General features: G+C 41.5%; 1 protein-coding gene across 24 annotated transcripts in view; it reads right to left on the bottom strand.

The window, feature by feature from the left end:
* LOC135516331 (receptor-type tyrosine-protein phosphatase delta-like) overlaps window positions 1–24792 on the bottom strand; it is a 606705-nt gene that overhangs the window by 315097 nt on the left and 266816 nt on the right. The window contains exon 8 of one of the 24 annotated variants that reach the window (XM_064940532.1): window positions 3715–3773. The exons of the other annotated variants lie outside the window; for them this stretch is intronic. The gene's annotated coding sequence lies outside the window, so the exon portion shown is untranslated. The remainder of the gene's footprint in view (window positions 1–3714; window positions 3774–24792) is intronic. 24 annotated transcript variants of the gene reach the window in all.

The raw sequence follows: 24792 nt of genomic DNA, 5'->3' as shown, positions 1-24792 counted from the left end.
CTGGACTTCCTGACGGGCCGCTCCCAGGTGATGAGGGTAGGCAACAACACATCTGCCACGCTGACCCTCAACACGGGGGCTCCTGTACTCCCTGTTTACCCACGACTGCATGGCCCTGCATGACTCCAACACCATCATTAAGTTTGCAGATGGTGGTAGGCCTGATCACCGATGACGATGAGACAGCCTATAGGGAGGAGGTCAGAGACCTGGCAGTGTGGTGCCAGGACAAGAATCTCTCCCTCAACGTGATTAAGACAAAAGGGCTAATCATGGACTACAAGGCAAGGAGGACTGAGCACGCTCCCATTCACATCAACAGAGCTGTAGTGGAGCAGGTCGAGAGCTTCAAATTCCTTGGTGTCCACATCACTAAGGACCTGTCATGGTCCAAACACACCAAGACAGAAGAGGGCATAACAATGCCTGTTCCTCCTCAATAGGCAGAAAATATTTGTTATGGGACCTCAGATCCTTAAAAAGTTATACAGCTGCACCCTGACAGCATCCTGAGTTGTTGCATCACCGCTTGGTATGGCAACTTTGCAAGGCGCTACAGTTCATCACTTGGGCTGAGAATCCTGCCATCCAGGACCTCTATACCAGATGGTGTCAGAGGAAGGCCCTGAAAATTGTCAAAGACTCCAGCCTCTCAAGTCATAAACTGTTCTCTCTGCTACTGCATGGCAAGAAATCAAATTGCTACCCAGACTATTTGCATTTGACTCCCTTAATGAATGATTTAATTACACAATCTCAATGAACACTCACGGACATATTATTATTTTATTTTCTATCCCTTATTCTCCCAAATGTCATGGTATCCAATTGGTAGGTACAGTCTTGTCTCATTGCTGCAACTCCAGTATGGACTCAGCAGAGGTGAAGGTGCATCCTCCGAAAGACACCAATGTGTCAGAGGAAACACTGTACACCTGGAGACCATGTCAGCGTGCATGCACCTGGCCCACCACAGGAATCGCTAGAGAGCGATGGGCCAAACCCAGACGATGCTAGGCCAATTGGCCACGGCCAGCTGAGACAGAGCCTGGTATAGTGGTACAGCTTGCACTGCAATGCAGTGCCTTAGACCACTGCGCCACTCGGGAGACCACACACACATGGATGTTGACGCCAAACACATACACACAAGCACGCATGCACGCGCACACACACATGCACGCACGCACACACACACACACACACACACACACACACACACACACACACACACACACACACACACACACACACACACACACACACACACACACACACACACACACACACACACACACACACACACACACACACACACACACACACACACACACACACACACACTTCACATACGCTGCTCCTACTCAGTTTATTATCTATCCTGATTGCCTAGTCATGTTTACCCCTACTTACACACAGTGCTTAATTTGAGCCGGATCCTTCCGGAACAGAAACCGGCACCTCTCAGATTTTATGTTGTTTGTTCTGGCACCGATTTGCCCAGATCCAGTACCTCTCACAACATGATTTATTAATTATTTCACTGTTAGCACTGCATACATTCTAATAAAAAGCGATCTGCATTATATCAAGTTGTCCCATTGCTATTTCTCCCGCCCCCCACGAAAGACCATCATGTAAAAGCGCGGTCCTTCTATGTAATCCTCCTATCCTGCCACACTGATTTCAGACCTGCTCTCTTATTTGAACATAGAGGTTATGGGGACGTCCGGTGTTGTCAGTAAATTTTCTTTACACTGGTCTTGGTAGTGGAGGTCAGCTAGTGAAGAGGTCCCTACGTAATCACGTAACGTAGCCTAGTCTAGTCGTCTACCTACTGAATTAGAGTTGTGGGAAAGCCAAATAAAACATTGATAAGAAAAGGCAATCGAGTTGGACATTTTTCAACCCAAAAATCCAGAGAAAGATGGGAAATCGAACCCAGAACGAGCCAAAGAACTTTCAATGCCGGAGAAGAGGATTGAGGTGCAAACTGTTCCTGATGGCAACGTTAATCCTGCCAGTTCAGCATCACCACCGGCACCTCCACCATCTAGTAGTCCTACTAGCGAGTCAGACTCAGCGGGAGAGGGAGACAGGGATCTGGGGGGCAGGGGGGGTAGTGCATCCACCGACGAAGTGCTCGGAGCAGGTGCAATTTGCAGTTTAAGAACAAGCAAACATATAATGCCTGGCTTGTCATGCCGAATTCAAAGTTGGGCTGTACAACATGTAAAAAGGTAGGGAGTTTGGGACTAGAAATGACTGGAGGGATTAAACTAGCAAAAGAGTGGGTGGAATGTTCAGTAAACTAACATCATATGCATCAGATGTACTAAACAACAACAAAGAGCCCTCAGAAACATGGTTTTTGAACATGCCTGAACCAAGGCGCATTTGGTGGCAGCAAGCTTTGTAGACAGGGCTTAGGAGGACACCCAGGTTAACACTCAAAATGAAGGGAAACATAGACACGACAGCCAGAGTCTTCAGAACAGCCTTGGAAGGAGGCTAAACATCACAGCCACATGCTCGCTCATGGCTTTGAGCAAGAAGTTGACTCTCAGGAGTTAAATGGACTTGACATGGGGAGAGTCATTGTGGAAGGTTTTGAAAAATAAGGTAGGACATTTTTTTGACCTTTACCTTCACAGCACAGAACAAGTTCGTAATCTGAATATGTGCTTCACATTATCACATAAGCAGGAGGCCTATATATTTTCATATGTGTGTTCTGCTGTGGCTTACATTGATGTCTTTTATTTGAAGATATATTCCGATATTGTGATATTTGTTCTACTGCTACATCGATGTATGGTAAAATTGATGAAATTCCCACAGCTGAGTATGTGTGCATATGGAGGGTGTTCTGCATTGTCGTCTAAAAATGTTCCTGTACATTGATGTCTTGAAAATTAGGCTATAAGAAATACGGACTTGTGTAAGCCCCCGAGCTATACTCAAGTATGTGGGCATACTGCAATGACGTCTAAAATGCCTTGAATTAATTATCACCTTTGGGAGTGCTGTCCGATTCACCACCATAGATAGTAGGCTACTTGTGTCCTATTTTGTGTTTGCACTTTTTTTCTCAATGTGTTCCGGTACCTCAGAGCCCCCCGGATAACACCCCCCCCCCCACCCCCCCCCACACACACACACCTTTGACTTGGTGCCCATTGTATATAGCCTTGTTATTGTTATTTCATTGTGATACTATTTTTCCTTTTTATTTAGCAAATATTTCTTTCTTACTTTTTTAAAACTCTGCATTGTTGGTTAAGGACGTGTAAGCATTTCACGGTAAGGTCTACCTTCACCTGTTGTATTCGGCGCATGTGATAAATACAATTTCATTTTATTTGAAAGAGTAGCGAACCAGAAGTGTTTTGACTGACTGCAACACTAAATGTCTCTAGCCCAGCCTCCCATCCACCTTAACAAAACCACACTGTTGTTATTGCACATTTCCTGTCCGGCGATAGTGTCTATCACTGACACCAATCGGCTCATTCACACCATCTGCCAGTGAGTTACCCAGAGACACCAGAGTGCCAGGGGACACTTTAAATGTGCCACTGCATTAATGCCCCATGTGTAACCATCAACAGGCAATGTGTTGCGAGTGAGTCTCTAGTTAAGAACACGCTATAGTAGGGCAAAAGACGTGAGCACAGAGAAGGAATGTAGTTAGGAGTGTGGACAGGAAATCACCTGAGGATGTCTTCTCACAAGTTATACAGTCAGGAGTTCATACTTCACCTCAGTGGCAGCTGAGAACAGAGGTTGCTTTAAGTGAATTGGTTGGATTCCATTTCAATTTAAGTCAAATTAGACGAATTAAATAGAATCCCCATTATGAATCAGATACTGTATATTGGTCAATGTTGTCTTTGAAAAACGGACCTTTGCAAGAAATGTACCATATCGCACAGCCAGCTTTCAAAGAGATGGACAATTTACAAACAGTGCCTTCAGAAATTATTATTCACACTCCTTGACTTTTCCCCAAGAAAATGTGTTACAGCTTGATTTTTAAATGTATTAAATTGAGATTTTGTGCCACTGGAAGACACACAATATCCCATAATGTCAAAGTGGAATTATGTTTTGAGGAATGTTTACAAATGAATTAAAAATGAAAAGCTCAACTGTCTTGAGTCATTAAGTTGTCAACCCCTTTGTTATGGCAAGCCTACTACATAAGTTCATGAGTAAACATTTGCTCAACAAGTCACATAATAAATTGCATGGACTCACTCTGTGTGGAAAAATAGTGCTCAACATGATTTTTGAATTACTATCTCATCTCTGTACCCCACACATACAATTATCTGTAAGATACCCTCAGTCGAGCAGTAATTTCAAACATGGATTGAACCACAAAGACCTGAAACCTATTGGTAGATGGGTAAACATTTAAAAAAGCAGATTTTGAATATCTCTTTGAGAATGGTGAAGTTAATATTTACACTTTGGTTGGTGTATGGAAATACCCAGTCATTACAGAAATACAAGCATCCTTCTTAACTCAGTTACCGGAGAGGATTTCACCATGAGGCCAATGGTAACTTTAAAACAGTTACAGTGTTTAATGGCTGTGATAGGAGAACGCTGAGGATGGATCAATAACATTGGGATTACTCCAAAAAACTAACCTAAATGACAGAGTGAAAAGAAGGAAGCCTGTACAGAATCCAAAATATTCCAAAACATGCACCCTGTTTGCAATAAGGTTAAACTGCAAAACATTTGGCAAAGAAGTTAACTATGTCCTGAATACAAAGTGTTATGTTTGAGGAAAGTCCAACACAACACATCACTGAGTACCACTTCATATTTTCAAGCATGGTGGTGGCTGCATCATGTTATGGGTATACTTGTCATCAGCAAGGACAAGGACGTTTTTTTGGGATAAAAATAAATGGAATAGAGCTAAGCACTGGCTGGTTCAGTCTGCTTTCCAACAGACACAGATACAAACCCACCTTTCAGCAGGACAATAACATAAAACACAAGGCCAAATCTACACTGGAGTTTCTTACCAAGAAGACAATGAATGTTCCTGACTGGCCTAGTTACAGTTTTGACTTATATTTGGCTTGAAAATCTATGGCAAGACTTGAAAATGGCTGTCTAGCAATGATCAACAAACAACTTGACAAGAGCTTGAAAAATGAAAAACATAATAATGTGCAAACATTGTACAATCCAGGTGTGCACAGCTCTTAGAGACTTACCCAGATAGACTCACATCTGTAGTCGCTGCAAAGGTGATTCTAACGTGTATTGACTAGGGTGTGATTGCTTATGTAAATGAGATATTTCTGTATTTCATTTTCAATAAATTATCAAACATTTCTAACAACATGTTTTCACTTTGTCATTATGGGGTATTGTGTGTAGATCGGTGAGAGAAAAACATAAATTTAATCCATTTCGAATTCGGGTTGTAACACAAAAAAAGTGGAATAAGTCAAGGGTTAGGAATACTTCCTAAACACGCTGTATCTAGGCCTAAATCAAGACACTGTTTGATTGTTTTAAGTATAGGTTTACACGACAATGACAGACATGACAGACATGTAATGTGCTGCTCAGCCACTTTGTCAAGTTACTGATAAACATAGTGGTTTAATGTTATGGTAATTTAAAAGCAGACTGTCTTTGAGGAAAGAATTTCATCATGGTTGATTTTGTCTCGATGTGTTTTTCTACGAAGAGCCTACTGGCACAAAACTTCAAAACAAAGCCTGTGATTTTGGGGTCTTGTTTCATGCTTCTGGCAGTTTGATTGTGACTGTGTTTTCACATGCAACAGGGGAAAGAGAGAGCTTCATGTGTTGCTCAAGGTTCTTTTAAGTACTTCCCCATCTCCCATCCCCCTGCACAATTAATTAGATTTTTGGGGGTATTATCAAGAGGTAGCCGTGCAAAGTGGCATGACAGAAAAATGGTCCAGAACCCGAGGCTTTCTTTCAGCTGGATGTCGTCACCACAACCCAGTGTATCTATGGGGCAGAGGATAAGCATGTTTCAACCAAAATGAGGACAGAATCAAATCACAACGTTGGAATAAAAAGTGACAGAGCAGCACTGAGACTGAGATAGGGTTGGGAATGAATCCTAAACATGCATGTTTGAAAGTACGAAAAATACATGAGCAGATTCATTATTAAGCAGTGTTCCACAGTTAGTGTTCAGCAGAAACATGTCAAAACCTTCTTTTGGAATCATGAAGGTACATTTTACGAATGTCAAAGACAACAGAAGACAATATGTTACTACAGAAAGTAATCAAAGCATTTCTAGGAAAAAAATACCCATTGAACATATTGGACCTGTGCGTTCGGACCTGCTTCCCAAACTATTGATATCAATCCAGACGTTTGACACATAATCCAGGTAGCAGAAATTCATCAAAGTAATGATTGAATAATTATCTCAAGTGCAATTAATTAAACACGCAAATGAACTCATCTTCAACAGCTGTCCAAGCTTCACCACTTCATCACTTGTGAGAATTACCAAACAAATTGAGGACGCGGAGTGCATGCAATAATCTCTGCAAAGTGCATTGTTTACTAACAGTAATTACTATCACACTGTGCTCTGTGTATTAACGAGCCAAGTGACTACTACACAGTGCTATAATTGAAGTTTATTTCCAAAATGCTATATCCACATTTTTTTTTTCACCAGAAATGATTGCTTCTATGATTTTGCATTCATAGATTTTAGGTGTGTATTAAAATGTTTTTCTTGGGAAAATGCCTTCAGAAAGCCTTCATACCCCTTGACTTTTTCCACATTGTGTTGTGTAACAGCCTGAATTCAAAATTGATTAAATTTACATTTTGGGTCACTGGCCAACACACAATACCCCATAATGTAATAGTGGAATTATGCTTTTAGAATTTTTTACTAATTAATAACAAATTAAAAACGGAAATGTTTTGAGTTAATAAGTATTAAACCCCTTTATTATGGCAAGCCTAAATACATTCAGGAGTAAACATTTGCTTAACAAGTCACATAATTTGCTAATTTTACTGGTCGCATACACATATTTATCAGATGTTATTGCGGGTGTGGTGAAATGCTTGTATTCCGAGCTCCAACAGTGCAGTAATATCTAACAACACACAACAGTACACACAAATCTAAAAAGTAAAAGAATGGAATTAAGAAATATTTAAATATTAGGACCAGCAATGTTGGAGTCCAGAGTGTGTATATATATATATATATATATATATATATATATATATATATATACACTGCTCAAAAAAATAAAGGGAACACTAAAATAACACATCCCAGATCTGAATGAATGAACTTTTCTTATTAAATACTTACTTTCTTTACATAGTTGAATGTGCTGACAACAAAATCACACAAAAATGATCAATGGAAATCAAGACATGATGTCCCAGATGTGCTCAATTGGATTCAGGTCTGGGGAATGGGCGGGCCAGTCCATAGCATCAATGCCTTCCTCTTGCAGGAACTGCTGACACACTCCAGCCACATGAGGTCTAGCATTGTCTTGCATTAGGAGGAACCCAGGGCCAACCACACCAGCATATGGTCTCACAAGGGGTCTGAGGATCTCATCTCGGTACCTAATGGCAGTCATGCTACCTCCGGTGAGCACATGGGGGGCTGTGCGGCCCCCCAAAGAAATGCCACCCCACACCATGACTGACCCACAGCCAAACCGGTCATGCTGGAGGATGTTGCAGGTAGCAGAACGTTCTCCATGGCGTCTCCAGACTCTGTCACGTCTGTCACGTGTGCTCAGTGTGAACCTGCTTTCATCTGTGAAGAGCACAGGGCGCCAGTGGCGAATTTGCCAATCTTGGTGTTCTCTGGCAAATGCCAAACGTCCTGCACGGTGTTGGGCTGTAAGCACAACCCCTACCTGTGGACGTCGGGCCCTCATACCACCCTCATGGAGTCTGTTTCTGACCGTTTGAGCAGACACATGCACATTTGTGACCTGCTGGAGGTCATTTTGCAGGGCTTTGGCAGTGCTCCTCCTGCTCCTCCTTGCACAAAGGCGGAGGTAGCGGTCCTGCTGCTGAGTTGTTGCCCTCCTACGGCCTCTTCCACGTCTCCTGATGTACTGACCTGTCTCCTGGTAGCGCTTCCATGCTCTGGACACTACGCTGACAGACACAGCAAACCTTCTTGCCACAGCTTGCATTGATGTGCCATCCTGGATGAGCTGTACTACCTGAGCCACTCGTGTGGGTTGTAGACTCCGTCTCATGCTACCAGTAAAGTGAAAGCACAGCCAGCATTCAAAGTGACCAAAACATCAGCCAGGAAGCATAGGAACTGAGAAGTGGTCTGTGGTCACCACCTGCAGAACCACTCCTTTATTGGGTGTGTCTTGCTAATTGCCTATAATTTCCACCTGTTGTCTATTCCATTTGCACAACAGCATGTGAAATGTATTGTCAATCAGTGTTGCTTCCTAAGTAGACAGTTTGATTTCACAGAAGTGTGATTGACTTGGAGTTACATTGTGTTGTTTAAGTGCTCCCTTTTTTTGAGCAGTGTATACATTGGGGAGAACAAGTATTTGATACACTGCTGGTTTTGCAGGTTTTCCTACTTACAAAGCATGTAGAGGTCTGTAATTTTTATCATAGGTACACTTCAACTGCAAGAGACAGAATCTAAAACAAAAATCCAGAAAATCACATTGTATGATTTTTAAGTAATTAATTTGCATTTTATTGCATGACATAAGTATTTGATACATCAGAACTTAACGCAGAACTTAATATTTGGTACAGAAACCTTTGTTTGCAATTACAGAGATCATACGTTTCCTGTAGTTCTTGATCAGATTTGCACACTGCAGCAGGGATTTTGGCCCACTCCTCCATACAGACCATCTCCAGATCCTTCAGGTTTCGGGGCTGTTGCTGGGCAATACGGACTTTCAGCTCCCTCCAAAGATTTTCTATTGGGTTCAGGTCTGGAGACTGGCTAGGCCACTCCAGGACCTTGAGATGCTTCTTACTGAGCCACTCCTTAGTTGGCCTGGCTGTGTGTTTCAGGTCGTTGTCATGCTGGAAGACCCAGCCACGACCCATCTTCAATGCTCTTACTGAGGGAAGGAGATGTTGGCCAAGATCTCGTGATACATGGCCCCATCCCATCCTCCCCTCAGTACGGTGCAGTCGTCCTGTCCCCTTTGCAGAAAAGCATCCCCAAAGAATGATGTTTCCACCTCCATGCTTCACTGTTGGGATGGTGTTCTTGGGGTTGTACTCATCCTTCTTCTTCCTCCAAAAACGACTAGTGGAGTTTAGACCAAAAAGCTCTATTTTTGTCTCGTCAGACCACATGGCCTTCTCCCATTCCTCCTCTGGATCATCCAGATGGTCATTGGAAAACTTCAGACGGGCCTGGACATGCGCTGGCTTGAGCAGGGGGACCTTGCGTGCGCTGCAGGATTTTAATCCATGACGGCGTAGTGTGTTACTAATGGTTTTCTTTGAGACTGTGGTCCCAGCTCTCTTTAGGTCATTAACCAGGTCCTGCCGTGTAGTTCTGGGCTGATCCCTCACCTTCCTCATGATCATTGATGCCCCACGAGGTGAGATCTTGCATGGAGCCCCAGACCGAGAGTGATTGACCGTCATCTTGAACTTCTTCCATTTTCGAATAATTGCGCCAACAGTTGTTGCCTTCTCCCAAGCTGCTTGCCTATTGTCCTGTAGCCCATCCCAGCCTTGTGCAGGTCTACAATTTTATCCCTGATATCCTTACTCAGCTCTCTGGTCTTGGCCATTGTGGAGAGGTTGGAGTCTGTTTGATTGAGTGTGTGGACAGGTGTCTTTTATACAGGTAACGAGTTCAAACAGGTGCAGTTAATATAGGTAACTAGTGGAGAACAGGAGGAATTCTTAAAGAAAAACTAACAGGTCTGTGAGAGCTGACATTCTTACTGGTTGGTAGGTGATCAAATACTTATGTCATGCAATAAAATGCTAATGAATTACTTAAAAATCATACAATGTGATTTTCTGATTTTTGTTTTAGATTCCGTCTCTCACAGTTGAAGTCTACCCATGATAAGAATTACAGACCTCTACATGCTTTGTAAGTAGGAAAACCTGCAAAATCGGCAGTGTATCAAATACTTGTTCTCCCCACTGTATATACAGTGCCTTGCGAAAGTAAGCACCATTAAATATATTACAAAAAAATTGAAAGAATATGGCACCACAACAAACCTGCCAAGAGAGGGCAATCCACCAAAACTCACGGACCAGGCAAGGAGAACATTAATCAAAGAGGCAACAAAGAGACCTGAAATTTCACCACAACTCACAGACCAGACAAGGAGGGCATTAATCAAAGAGGCAACAAAGAGACCTGAAATTTGCTCAGTGGTGAGATTTTTGGAGGGAACATTGAACAACAACATTGTAGTTATTCCACAATACTAACCTAAATTACAGAGTGAATAGATTAATGCCTGTACAAAATACAAATATTTCAAAACATACATCTTGTGTACAACAAGGCACCAAAGTAAAAAAATTTGGCAAAGAAATTAACTTTATGTCCTGAATACAAAGCGTTATGTTTTGGGCAAATCTAACACAATACATCACTGAGTACCCCTATTCATATTTTCAAGTATGGTTGTTGGCTGCATCATGTTCTGGGTATACTTGTCATCAGCAAGGACTAAGGAACTTTTGGGATAAAAAAAGAATAGACCTAAGCACAGGCCAAATCCTAGAGGAAAACCTGGTTCAGTCTGCTTTCCAACAGACACTAGGAGACAAATTCACCTTTCAGCAGGACAATAACCTAAAACACAAGGCCAAATGTACACTGGAGTTGCTTAACAAAGACAGCGCTGAATGTTCTAGTTACATTTTTGACTTAAACTGTCTTGAAAATCTATGGCAAGACTTGAAAATGGCTGTCTAGCAATGATCAAAAACCAAATTGACATACCTTGAAGAATTTTCTAATATTGCAAATATTGTACAATCCAAGTGTGCAAAGCTCTTAGACACTTACCCAGGATGACTCACAGTTGTAATCACTGCCAAAGGTGTTTCTAACATGTATTGGCTCAGGAGTGTGAATACTTATGTAAATTAGATATTTCTGTATTTCATTTTCATTAAATTTGCAAAAACAATGTAAGACATGTTTTCACTTTGTCATCATGGGTTACATGTAAATGGGTTAGAACATGTTTATATTTAATCCATTTTGAATTCAGATTGAAACACAACAAAATGTGGAATAAGTCAAGGGGTATAAATACTTTCAGAAGGCACTGTATCAATTGTTTAGTTGAAATGGATTGTTTGTATCCTGTATATTTGACTGTGATATGTGGTTGTCTCAAGATGAATGCACTGACTTTAAGTAGTTCTGAATAAGAGCATCTGCTAAATGTCAAATGTAAAAGTGTTACATTCAGATTTCATATTACTGTATTGAATTTTAAAAAATGCATTTTTATATTGATGTCACAAATGCATAATATACATTTTTTTATAAAAAAGTGACTTATTTGTTACATTTGACTGTGTAAAACCTAGCAGTACTACCTACAGTGGGACAAAAAAGTATTTAGTCAGCCACCAATTGTGCAAGTTCTCCCACTTAAAAAGATGAGAGAGGCCTGTAATTTCCATCATAGGTACACTTCAACTATGACAGATAAAATGAGAAGAAGCCACGTTTTATACTGATAACAAGTTCAAACAGGTGCCATTAATACAGGTAACAAGTGGAGGACAGAGGAGCCTCTTAAAGAAGAATTTACAGATCTGTGAGAGCCAGAAATCTTGCTTGTTTGTAGGTGACCAAATACTTATTTTCCACCATAATTGCAAATAAATTCATTAAATATCCTACAATGTGATTTTCTAGATTTTTTCTTCTTCTCATTTCTCTGTCATAGTTGAAGTGTACCTATGATGGAAATTACAGGCCTTTCTCATATTTTTAAGTGGGAGAACTTGCACAATTGGTGGCTGACTAAATACTTTTATTTAGTATTTCTCAGAGTGAGGCATGGGCATACATCGTTTTGCAAAGAAACATAATTATTTGTCTATCTTAAATGAAACCATCTAGTGATAGATTTCAAACAAATACATGTCTATCCTTTAACAACCCCATGCCATGATTAGATAGTGAAAAAACACACCAATATATTCTATCTTAAATATCTTTAAAAAAATAAAAGTGAATTTCTGAAAATGGATATATAGCATTTTGTAAAGAAACTCTTCAATTGTCTAAAGAGAGTTGGGTTTATTTTTCGTAGTTGCCTCTAAGACTGTTAGATAACACAGATTATGTGATAACAAGTGTTTTGGGTCACTCAATTCTGTCATCATAGGCAGCTGTATCCCACAAAATATTAAAGGGATTGCTGTATGTTTAGCATATCATTCTGGAAATAGCATTAGAGTATGAGCAGTATGAACAGTAGGTGCTAACAAACTACAGTAGCTGCATCTCACAGACACCCTATTCCCTGACTAGTTCCTCTCCACACTAGATTTAGTACACATATTCAATATTATATATTTTTTTGAGTATGTCACTGCCCTGAAACCTGAAATCCTTCCCACTGTTTTTTCCTTGAGGGAATGGACTAGCTAAGTCTGTCAGTCAAACCCACACTAACCCTATTTAAAAGGCTGCCGTGACTATGCCAACCGAGTCTGCTGGGTTTTTGCGATGAGGTAATTTTGGGCATCACAAACCCAGCTTTCATGGTACGCCGAAGTCTGCCAGTCACTGGGGACTATGGGAAATAGAGACTGTGGTTCTGACATATGGGGGATCTATCTGGAACACACTCGTGTCTGGCGGTTGAATGAGGATTGTCAGCTAATACAGTGATGAGTCGTCACAAGTGGGAAATACTTTACAGTGGTGTATATGGAGGAGTTATATGTAGCTATAGCGACGATAACTTACAGCTCATCATCAATCGCAATTATACGTCTATGGGCATTTCTTTCATTCCGTAATATGTGCAGGTGTCTTCAAACATTTGCGACATTCTAATCTTGATAATTACATGGACTTATTTGAGTATACCATTGTGGGCTGCTGAATCCAAATGGTAATTAGCATATTAATTTAAATCCCAATATCTCACACAGTACATTTCAGTGGGGATGATAACAATGGGGCACAATGGAGATATTACAGTAATTGAAATGAGCTAAGTGTGAACTGTGACTCACTTCTGCTGTGTCTAGAGTGTCTAACTACATATGGATGTAGTGAAATCACAGAATTAAAGGGATTGTTCGGGATTTTGTCAATGAAGCCCTTTATCTACTTCCCCAGAGTCAGAAGAACTCTTCGATACCATTTTCTTGGGGAAGTAGACAAAGGACTTTATTGACAAAATCCTGAAATATCCATTTAAGTGTGTCAACCGAAATGAGTGATATACATACCAGGATTAGGGTCAATTCATTTAAATTACAGTCAATTCCCGAAAGAAAAACTCATTCCAATTCCACATTTCCGTCAATGAAAAGCATTGCAGAGAAGTGGAATTGGAATTTAAGTGTACTTCCTGAATTGACTGTAATTTAAATCAAATTGAACCCAACCCTGGTATACACAATACTAGTGTGGAACAAATAAATATTGTCGGTAGCTAGGTTTCCATCCAATTGGCAACAGATTTTCGTATAAATATTCTAAAATCCGCATAAAGAAAATGTTGTGTTTAATAGCAAATGTGCCTACTCTGGTCTAGACACATTCGCTCTAGCCAAAAGCTTGCAGATACAGTGTGGGCAGGCTGTGCAGGTTGTCTCGTCTACATGATGAGATTAGTATGGATAAGAACGAGAATATTTTCATTTATCAAATGGCAGTCAAGCATTGATCACCATGTCACCAGAATAAAACCCTTGATATTTATAGGAAAGGAGCATCAAGATCACCGTGCACTTTCACCACCCTGTGAAGCTCATCGTAAGTTATTTCATCTGTAGCCTAATAAAATGCATGTTTCTTGATTCATGGAGGACCACACACCATATCATCGCGTGACTCCAAGTTTACTTATTATATATCAATATTTGCTCATAAAGGCGTTTCCACCACCATATCTCGCATAGTTAATTTTACAGACACAAAAAGATCGCACCATGTCGGACAAACAATTGATCTGTCAGCAGTTATTAAATAGTACTGAAACTTCCTGTTTCCATCACAGCTGTTGTAGATTTTTTTTTAATACTATATGACTTTACTTGCATATAAACTGTGGATGAATACGTGGTTATTGTCAATATTAGAATGATTTGTTGGTAGGCCAGGCATTTTTGCTGTAGTACACCCATTTATTTTACGTGGAGGTGATACGTTCCCTGTTTTGTCAGAAACCTTGATACTTTAGTTCCTATTCAGCTTTTCTCCTCCAGGTCGAGTAAGAAACTACATTTGGGCAGAAATAAATACTCCACAGACGCTGAACGATTCCTCTAATGCGGTCTTAATGGTATTTAGCCTTATCTGGAATTGGTATGTTTATACAACGCTTGAAAAACACCAAAGACTTTTGTCTCCTTTTGAGAGCATCTCAATTAACTCTGCCGACAAGAAAGTCTGGCGAAATAACACTCTGCTATTTGATCGACACTTGCCCACAGCACGGACATTAGGCAACTCACGGGCCATGCTAATGCTGCTAGTTTTGAAAGTAAACATTGCCTTTTGTTGTCCTCTGACAGTATTGCAAATCAATTTATGATGGTGTGTACAATCAATTACTTCAAATGATGTCTGTAGAATGGATTCCAATGTGATGCTTTGATGGAAAAGAGACCGCACAATGTGAAAATGAAAAACAATGGCTGTGTCGCTACAAGGACATCTTTTAAAGTATTGTCATCTCTGCTCTAGTCACACTAGCAGAGTCACTCGACATCTTTGAGCAAAATGAAATCTTGATTGGTCCAAAAAATATATTTAAAGCCCAAACTAATTTTCCTCTTTGTTGTGAGCGAAATATATACTGGCTTTTATCCTTTTATTGGTAACCCCGACGTGTGGATCTCCAAGAATGGATTTCCCTCCAGAGTAATTGCTCTTTTCTCCCCTGTTTTTATAAATAAGCTGTTAGCCCGGCAGATACTCTGAAAAGCTGAAAGGCTTCTGTTGATTCAGCTTCAGAACAAGGACAGCAATTGTATTGACATGTGAATGTTCTTTGAACTGGGTTTGAGGTCACGCAAGGCTATTAAAGGATTTCTAGGCGCATCAATAGTAATTACATGTACAGTATTTAGACAACCATTGGCATGACAGATCAAATGCACCCATTTGCTGTTTTGAATGGTATTTTGACTGTAGGACTTCTATTTACAGCATGAATAGATATACTACTATTTGAAAAATAGTCTTGCTATGTAATAGAGATTTGCGTTTTAAAAGGTTTCTTGGAAAAGGTTGCTGGGTCAAATTTAAGTGGTTTGTATGATGGTTGGATATGGATGAACTAGGGGGACATACATTTCAGGTGTATTTAAATAGATGAACTGAAACAAGTCTCTAACTTGGCATTATGAAGTCCCCAAAACCCACTGAGATGTGTCTACAGATAGGATATGACTAGGAATAATCCATTACACACACATCTACATGACAATGACTGTACATTACATGGGTTACGGTGTAAATTGACTGAAACAATTACGTAACATTATACCCTCAATACCCACAGTCTGTGTTTTAGGTCGATACTATATAGTGGAGTTATAGTGGAGTTCAAGGTTTAGGGGATGATTTGGAGGCAGTTTAAGTCATTCTCAAAGCTAACAGTATTTCAAATCTGCCATTTGTGTAAGCATGTCATCCATTTGCTTCACTCCCCGCCTGCATTTACCTCACTCCCCCTAGTCATCTCTCAGTCGCCCCCCCTCCCTCCCTCCCTCCCTCCCTCCCTCCCTCCCTCCCTCCCTCCCTCCCTCCCTCCCTCCCTCCCCCCTCCCTCCCTCCCTCCCTCCCTCCCTCCCTCCCTCCCTCCCTTTCTTCCAGGAGTGAATAAGTCACACCTGAGCCATCCATCCAAACCCCTAGACCATGAAATTAGCTAAAGACGTAAAGCTGTGAATGACACAGGTGTGGAAACAAATGAGAACGTCAAAGTAAGAAGTGCAGATCAGAGACGGCAGATCTTGTCGTCGTTACATGTCACAGCTTACTTACTCTTTTACTTTATGCCTAGTCTTTCAGGGGCGGTTGTGTGTTCCAGAAGCTAATGCTAGCTCGGTATTAGCACACACTGCGGAGCTACAAGTAATGGTATGAGGAGCTTGTGAGAAAGTCATACTCCTGCATCTCATTTCCCATTGAAAACATTTGAAGTCGCTCAAGCTTGTCGGCACTTCTTCTCTGTGCCGTATAAATTATGCCGCGCCTCGTCCTCTATCCCTTTTTAACTCGTTCAGATATTCAAATATTCTATTCATCACCTTCATTAATAATTGCCTCCCCGTGTACAACTAAGATTTGGCGAGCGACAAGCTCCGGGGCAATCATGGCAGCTATTGTCTGCGACAAAGCAAGTTAATGTACCTGCGGAGCATCTTGACTGACGCCGATGTAAACAAGTCCTGCGATAGTGGGAAACATGAAAACATCTATTGTGTATTCTGACTGTGTGATTTTGGGCTGCTTGATTGTAGGCGCGATTAGCATTTTAATAATGTGGGAGATGTTGAGAGAGAGAGATAGAGTCAGAGCCAGTTAGTACCCACAGTCAGTTGTTATAATCATACAGGGGACGGGAGGGAATGTGCCAACTGAATGGTAGAAATGACATGAGAGAGTGGCATTTATCCAGCAGGCTTTTTATGATATATTCTAATTCAACACAGATTTGGTGACATGGATGCGTTGCCCCTTTGGCTAAGCCGTGCAAAAAGCCAAGGGCGACAAATCAAGGAGTTGAGAGAACACACAGTCGCCATCTGTAAATTACATGTTTCTATGTCAAACAGTTTATTTTAGATTGTGCAGGTAGGAGTTCAGAATAATCAAGCATGCTGTTATTGTTCTTTTGTTGAAAACAACCTGAAAATGTCCAGCATGAAATGGAAATGTATAGATTGCAGGCCTACTGTGAAGTGTTTGCTGGTTGGAAAAATGGCAACTCTAGAGAGAGAGGATACATCAAAGTGAGTGTCACGAATATTATCGAAAGTGGCTCCACTTCTTGTTCGGGTGGCGCTCGGCGGTCGTCAGCTGCCACCAATCCTTTGTTCCGTGTTCGTTTGGTTTTGTCTAATTGTTTTCAACTGTTCATTGTTTGGTTGTTAGGGTGGTGTTATTTAAGTTTGTTTAGCCCGCTTCTGTTTTTGCGGGCTTGTTCTTCTGTATTTGGGAGAGGTGTTAGTGTTTTTGGGGTTTTCTCGCTGCCCTGGTATTTTACCTAAGGGTACTATTTCTAGTAATAGTTACTATTTTGTTCTTTTGATTTTGGACATTAAAGCGTGTTTTTTCCCGCATCCTTTGCTCTCTGCGACTGACTCCACACCCATTCACTCACTGAGCGTTACAGTGAGAATGTTATTGACTATTGGCTTTTGCCATCATAGGCATCAATGCCATGCTTTCTGTTACAGTATTCTCCATGATGGATAAAGATCTGTTCACATCTGCATTCCTTCAAAAACCTAACGAGTTCCCTTATAGACATGTTCAAAATGTGTCGTCCAATTACCCAATCTTGGGGAAAAGGAACCACAGCTTGAAAGGGAAATTGAAAGAGGTACATGCAAAGTGTGAAGGTATCAGGTGATCTGTTTTGATTGATGGGACCTGTTTTGGCATGTGAAAGGGAGAGTGGAGAGTGTGTCCACCGATTAATGATCCTTGGAGTTTTTGAATTATGACTAGGGGGAAGGTTGTCGACACTGAGAAGTGAGAGTGAAATTGAAAAGCCAATCAATTGCTCCTTTGCTCGGGCAAATGATGGACTAATGATTACCTGCTATCATGTGATCCTGCCATCATCTACATATTGATTCTCCTGCTGTCGAGACTTTGTAGAATGAATATTAAAACAATGTATCACCAACTTGATATAACCAACGAATCCTTCTTTACTAGCTTGTTCATGTGACACCAACATGTAATAAAGGTACAACACATGACTTTTCAACAAATGTCTCTAATATTTGAACATACAAAGAACCCAAATCATGCATGAATGCCATAGCAAACATACCAGCAATCTCTACTGCAAACAAGACTATTGGCTTTCACAAGGAGGAAATTCGGCGTAGAGTAGCTATGGAACGTGTTGGCCATAACAGTAGATCTCCCCTAATTAGTATGACAAGGGGTGAGGTTTGACCAAATCACAACCCCAACACCCAGCTGCTGGTCAAATTCCCGACCAATCACTTATGTCTGGGCAAAATTGTCTTAACTCGATCTACCCTGTTTTAGGTATAGTGTAATGATGGGTTACTGGGCGGCATTGGCTTAATAACGATTTACCCAACAATGTACACTGAGTGTACAAAACAATATGAACACCTTCCTAATATTGAGTTGCACCTCCTTATGCCCTCAGAACAGCCTCAATTCGTCGGGAAGTGGACTCTACAAGGTGTTGAAAGCGTTGCACAGGGACGATGTTGACAATGCTTTACACAGTTATGTCAAATTGGCTGGATGTCCTTTTGGTGGTGGACCATTCTTGATACTCACGGGAAGCTGTTGAGTATGAAAAATGCAGCATTTCTTGACACACTCAAACCGGTGCGCCTGTTCAAAGGCACCTACATATTTTGTCTTGCCCATTCATCCTCGGAACGGCACACATACACAATCCTTCTTTATCTTGTCTCCACCCTTTCATCTACACTGATTGAAGGGATCATAGCTTTCACATGGATTAACCCGGTCAGCCTATGTCATGGAAAGAGCAGGTGTTCCTAATGTTTGTACACTCAAGTGTATATTAACCTTCGATCGCTGATGCTATGTATTGGCCAGTGACAGACGTTGAAGCCACCAGTCGGCCAGACTGGCACTCCCGAGGAGAAGCAGTCCTCCATAGGAATGGATGGAATTCAACAGTATTTCAATTAAATGTTTAATGGAAAAAAATGACATGTATTTAACTGTTTTTTGTTGTAGTGGGGACTGTAAGAGAACTTTCAAAACAATTAACTGTGTAGTTCACATAAGAAAATGTAAAAGTATGCATTAAGGTGTTTAAAATAGAATAAACGTGGCAAAATCTAATTTAGACATTAATAAATGCATTTCTATACATTCCAAAATATATATTTTTTAACAATGGAAAAGGCAGTGGCTTCAAAACACCGACCCCTGTTAGTCTGTGTATATAGATACAAATAATTATATCTACCCTGTTTGAATTACAGTCAAATTATGTATTACTGGGTGACATTGGCTAAATTAGTAACTTTATCTACCCTGTTTGAGTTACAGTTGAATGATGGGTTACTGGAGAACCGTCTTCGGACATAAAGCTTATAGTGTTGCACAGTGTAAATATGTCAGTGTGGATCCTTATGAGGATTTATACTGTCAATAGGATGTTGAGCTATGAATAACAATGTGGACACACCACTGTGGTGAATTGATCATTTGTTGTGTCCCTTTTGCAAATGATTATATTGTGCATCCTGTAAAATGTTTTCCCCTTTATTTCTGTCTTGGGCAAAACAGTGCTCACATCCACACGCACACACACACACATTCACTAACACACTAATGCAAACACACACACAAAGACTTGGGGGATGCTCAGGGTCAAGTGGTGCTCAAGGCGTGCTTCGAGAAATCCTGACGCTAGCAAATATTTCAAGACATTCTCTTTATTTACATGCAAGATGCTGTCTCAGGCTGTTCATTGTTGTGATAATTTCCCATTTAAAAGAAGTCATAACTTCTTTACAGTCGTTGACGTAAAGGTTAACAAGCCTGAAGATTAGATCTCTCTTACTTACTCTCTCGTTGCCCTTTCTTCAACTAAATATCTCTTCTCTCGCATATTCTCTCAATGTCACTGTTTCTGTCGGCTTCTCTGCTTGTTTGTCTGTCAGTCTCTTCTTCTCTATACATCTCTATTTTCTCCCCCTTCACTTTCCACCTCTCGCTGTTTATCCACTGTCTATCTCTGTCACCCTTTCTATGTTTAAATCTCTCCTTGCCTTCCTCTTAGAATCCTATTCCCCCGCCTTCAATCTCTTCGCCTTTCTCTCTTTGACATTAATAGTGAGAGCTACTTGTTGTTCTCACCATATTTTCTTTCCCTGTTTGGCGGGAAACGCTGACAAAGTTGCCCCTGAATAGCTCTGCAATATAGGTGTTTTGACATTTCCTCCCCGAGATGTGGCGGCACATTATATTCCCAATAAATGCAGTATATTATGGCTATGACAGCTGATGGTGGGGTGGATTCAACCCCTCGCACCTGCTTCTGCCAAGATTGCACACAAAACTTGAATTTCTGTGCCGACACGTCTGTGCACTATGCTCGGAAGCAGGCCTCCTTTCTCTAATCTCTCTGCCTTATTCTCGCTCTGTAATCAACAGCGATTCATCTCCGGCATGTCTGCTTAGGATGTTACTGTATTCAACATGGGCTGCTTGACGCCGAGTGGTTTCTGAACCTGTGGAAATGACGCAGCAAAGCTATAAAAAAATAGGGATACAGAGAATTAGCTGTTTCTCAGAATTTGTACGTATAATGTTACTTGGGGCGATGTCGGTTGAGTAGGACCTGTGTCATTATGAACAATGGGTCACATCTCGTCACCTACTGCACATCTGAATGGACTGGAAAGGTGTAACATTTTCCAATCCAATTTGTACACATGTCGATAGTGAGTACGGGCCAGTACCTATAGGGAGTAGGGGTTAGTACCTATAGAGAGTAGGGGTTAGTACCTGTAGGTCGTAGGGGTTAGTTCCCATAGATAGAAGGGGTTAGTACCTATAGGGAGTAAGGGGCAGTTCCTATAGAGAGAAGGGGTTAGTACCTATAGGAAGTAGGGGTAGTACCTATAGAGAGTAGGGTTTGTATATATAGGGAGTAGGGGTTAGTACCTATAGGGCGTAGGGGTTAGTACTATAGGGAGTAGGGGTTAGTACATATAGGGAGTAGGGTTAGTACCTATAGACAGTAGGGGTTAGTACCTATAGGGAGTAGGGGTTAGTACCTATAGGGAGTAGGGTTAGTACCTATAGGGAGTAGGGGTTAGTACCTATAGGGAGTAGGGGTTAGTACCTATAGGGAGTAGGGTTAGTACCTATAGGGAGTAGGGGTTAGTACCTATAGGGAGTAGGGTTAGTACCTATAGGGAGTAGGGTTAGTACCTATAGACAGTAGGGGTTAGTACATATAGGGAGTAGGGTTAGTACCTATAGGGAGTAGGGGTTAGTACCTATAGGGAGTACATATAGGGGTTAGTACATATAGGGAGTAGAGGTTAGTACCTATAGGGGTTAGTACCTATAGGGAGTAGGGTTAGTAGGGTTTAGTACCTATAGGGAGTAGGGTTAGTACCTATAGGGAGTAGGGGTTAGTACCTATAGGGAGTAGGGTTAGTACCTATAGGGAGTAGGGTTAGTACATATAGGGAGTAGGGTTAGTACCTATAGGGAGTAGGGGTTAGTACCTATAGGGAGTAGGGTTAGTACCTATAGGGAGTAGGGGTTAGTACCTATAGGGAGTAGGGGTTAGTACATATAGGGAGTAGAGGTTAGTACCTATAGGGAGTAGGTGGTAGTACCTATAGAGAGTAGGGTTAGTACCTATAGGGAGTAGGGTTAGTAAATATAGGGAGTAGGGTTAGGGAGTAGGGTTAGTACTTATAGGGAGTAGGGTTAGTACCTATAGGGAGTACCTATAGGGAGTAGAGGTTATAGGGAGTACCTATAGGGAGTAGGTACCTATAGAGAGTAGGGTTAGTACCTATAGGGAGTAGGGTTAGTACATATAGGGAGTAGGGTTAGTACATTTAGGGAGTAGGGTTAGTACTTATAGGGAGTAGGGTTAGTACATTATAGGGAGTAGGGTTAGTACCTATAGGGAGTAGGGTTAGTACCTATAGGGAGTTAGTACATATAGGGAGTAGAGGTTAGTACCTATAGGGAGTAGGTGGTAGTACCTATAGAGAGTAGGGTTAGTACCTATAGGGAGTAGGGGTTACTACCTATATAGAGTAAGGGTTAGTTCCTATAGGGAGTAGGGTTAGTACCTATAGGGAGTAGGGGTTAGTACATATAGGGAGTAGAGGTTAGTACCTATAGGGAGTAGGTGGTAGTACCTATAGAGAGTAGGGTTAGTACCTATAGGGAGTAGGGTTAGTACATATAGGGAGTAGGGTTAGTACATTTAGGGAGTAGGGTTAGTACTTATAGGGAGTAGGGTTAGTACTTATAGGGAGTAGGGTTAGTACCTATAGGGAGTAGGGTTAGTACCTATAGGGAGTAGGGTTAGTACCTATAGGGAGTAGGGTTAGTACCTATAGGGAGTAGGGTTAGTACCTATAGGGAGTAGGGGTAGTACCTATAGGGAGTAGGGTTAGTACCTATAGGGAGTAGGGTTAGTACTATAGGGAGTAGGGTTAGTACCTATAGGAGTAGGGTTAGTACCTATAGGGAGTAGGGTTAGTACTTATAGGGAGTAGGGTTAGTACTTATAGGGAGTAGGGTTAGTACTTATAGGGAGTAGGGTTAGTACCTATAGGGAGTAGGGTTAGTACCTATAGGGAGTAGGGTTAGTACCTATAGGGAGTAGGGTTAGTACCTATAGGGAGTAGGGTTAGTACTTATAGGGAGTAGGGTTAGTACTTATAGGGAGTAGGGTTAGTACCTATAGGGAGTAGGGTTAGTACCTATAGGGAGTAGGGGTTAGTACCTATAGGGAGTAGAGGTTAGTACCTATAGGGAGTAGGTGGTAGTACCTATAGAGAGTAGGGTTAGTACCTATAGGGAGTAGGGGTTACTACCTATATAGAGTAAGGGTTAGTTCCTATAGACAAAACAAATTTATGCACGATGGCGCACGATGGCGCACGTACGCAGCCGGCTTGGGTTCCGTGTAAGGCTAATGGGAACAAGAGCAATATGGTGCAAAGAACCATCAGCTATTCTGTTAGGCTTTTTACAGTACAGTTTATGAAGCATGCCATAAGTGCTAATTCTAATTGTTTTTCAAGGTTCTTCTAGGGTTACATATTGTTCTTTGTTGGCAAGGCTTCATTTAAAAAGGATGACAGAGGTTTGAGAGTAATGCTATGTACAATGAATATCTGTTTTTGGTGTTCGCGGAAAACCCATCACCCCATTGTATATGATTTTCAATACTGTTCTTGTCAAATGTATTAAAAAAATGTGGAATTGAAATAAGTTGGCCAATGACATAAGAATGGCCACTGACATATTACTATGACTACAGGAAACTGAAACAGTTGATCATGCTAAAGTAAGGAGTTGTGTTTTGTTCGAAACAGCTGCAATTTTGGTATGAATTACTGCTGCATTGATGGAAGCACATCCATTAACAGAGGTAGGACAACACCAGACATAATACTTAGTCTGTGTACTATGAGTACATTGTCACTTGATTATATCTATCAGCAATGTTTGGTATTATAAAGTACATATTCTATGTAGTGTAAAGGTCAGACAGACGAGTCTTTGCAATGTTGAGTCATTCTGGGATTTTATTCGTTACACCCCAATAATTCAAAGTGATTATCGTTAATATCATTCACATGGGAAGAAATTTCAGAGCAGCCTGTTGGAATATTCTCATATCCGGCGGGGCTGGCGCCGCCACTTTCACAGCGGACAGCAATATCGCACAGCCTTTGAGTTTATGCAAAGCTCCCCATCTCCCTTCAACAGCGCTCAGTCAGTGAGACCTTGGCAAATATCATTAAATTCTCTGATAACGTTTCTCTCGCTCTTTCCCACACTCTCTCCCTCGTTTCTTTCCCCCTTCCTTTTTTTGTGTGTGCTGGCTATCACTCTGCGGCAGTGCACAAGGAAGAGAGTGCATTGATCTGCCAAAGTGAGCAGCCATTTCGCGGGGCAAGTCTCCGAGGTGCCTCCGCTTCTGAATGGGAATTGCTCATTTCACCTGGGCGCCTTGCTTAGCGAGGCTAAAGGGGAGCCCCGCCAGGAGGGAGTGGAACCCGGCGCCAGGGCTTGGTGGGCGGGAGATAAGACCTCGACTTGCTAGTGCTACTGGATCTCCAACCTCTCTCTCCATTCCTTTCTCACGAGCTCTCTCGCTTTCTCTTTCACGTTCGCTCTCTTCTTCTCACTCTACCTCAGTCACTCACGTGCACACTCAATTTCCTTTGCTACTCTCTCTCATTCTATTTCTCTCTCGCCCTCTGCCTCTCAGCTAGCAGCAGTGAGCCTGGTGGGTAGGAGCGTTGGGCCAGTAAGGTTGCTGGATCGATTCCCCGAGCTGACAAGGTAAAAATGCCTGAGCAAGGCAATTAACCCATTGTTCTGCCGGCAACGAGGACGTGGATGTCGATTAAGACAACCCTCCTCACCTCTCTGATTCAGAGGGGTTGGGTTAAATGCGGAAGACACATTTCAGTTGAATGCATTAAGTTGTACAACTGACGAGGTATCCCCCTTTCCATCTCTTGGTTTCCCTACAAATATGTGAGAGGCCAACTGAACCAAATGACTATTGCCCCGTAACACTCACTTCTGTCGTCATGAAGTACTTTAAGATCATAT

The sequence above is a fragment of the Oncorhynchus masou genome, chromosome 27, assembly GCF_036934945.1.
Source record: "Oncorhynchus masou masou isolate Uvic2021 chromosome 27, UVic_Omas_1.1, whole genome shotgun sequence".
NCBI lineage: Eukaryota > Metazoa > Chordata > Actinopteri > Salmoniformes > Salmonidae > Oncorhynchus > Oncorhynchus masou.
This window is presented reverse-complemented; position numbering and strand designations above follow the sequence as displayed.